The sequence below is a fragment of the Trichechus manatus genome, unplaced genomic scaffold (assembly GCF_000243295.1).
Source record: "Trichechus manatus latirostris isolate Lorelei unplaced genomic scaffold, TriManLat1.0 scaffold00090, whole genome shotgun sequence".
NCBI lineage: Eukaryota > Metazoa > Chordata > Mammalia > Sirenia > Trichechidae > Trichechus > Trichechus manatus.
In genome coordinates, this window is record NW_004444026.1 from 7,446,540 (window position 1) to 7,447,347 (window position 808).

Genomic DNA, 808 nt, shown 5'->3' on the forward strand with positions numbered 1-808 from the left:
GAGACACCAACCAGCCACTTGGTGAAAGTTAATACAAGTTAACTCCATTTTGAAAGGCCAGCAGTACCAACATCTGGTCTGAAAAAGATACAATTACCAAGAATGAAAATTTGGTTCACAATAGCACGTAGCTGAGGATGAGAATAATTTAGGATGGATAGTGGATGAGGGAGAGAATGAGTACCAATGAAGTAATGGGTCTTTTTTTTTGTCTCACTAGCCTCCCTCTTGTAAGTTTCCCCTCAGAAAGAGAGGCCCATGGGAACTATAGAGGAGCTGCAACCCCTAACCTTTACAAAAAGGTAGATCTAGGTGGCACAGGGGTGGACTGTGGCAGCCATGATAATGTGCATGCAGATGCCTTGCTACAAGGAGCAGAACTGATGGACAACCCCAGCTGTTCTGCTCTGATTCCAAGGCTCTGCTTCCCATGGGCCTAACGCAAAGATCATAGCTGAATGTTATACTGTATAATCTGTGACAAGTGGTAAATTTTGTCAGAACTTCAGTTTCCTTGTCTGAAATGGAAATTATAATGTCTGCTATAGATTATCATGGTGGGAATAAAAGAGAATGTTATGTGAAATATGAACAGCTATGTAAAGTCAGTGGCCATTTTTATGCTGAATTTAAAATATCCTCCTGCTAACCTCCACCCACTGGTCTTTGTTTATTCTTGTAGCTCTAAACAGAGGATGTCTAACTCCTGTCCTACAGATCAGCCCTTCAGATTCTTGAAGACAGCTGTGCCACCCAGCCACCAGGCCCGAGTGTTAAGCAAACACCCTATTTCTTCAAGCTCTTCCTC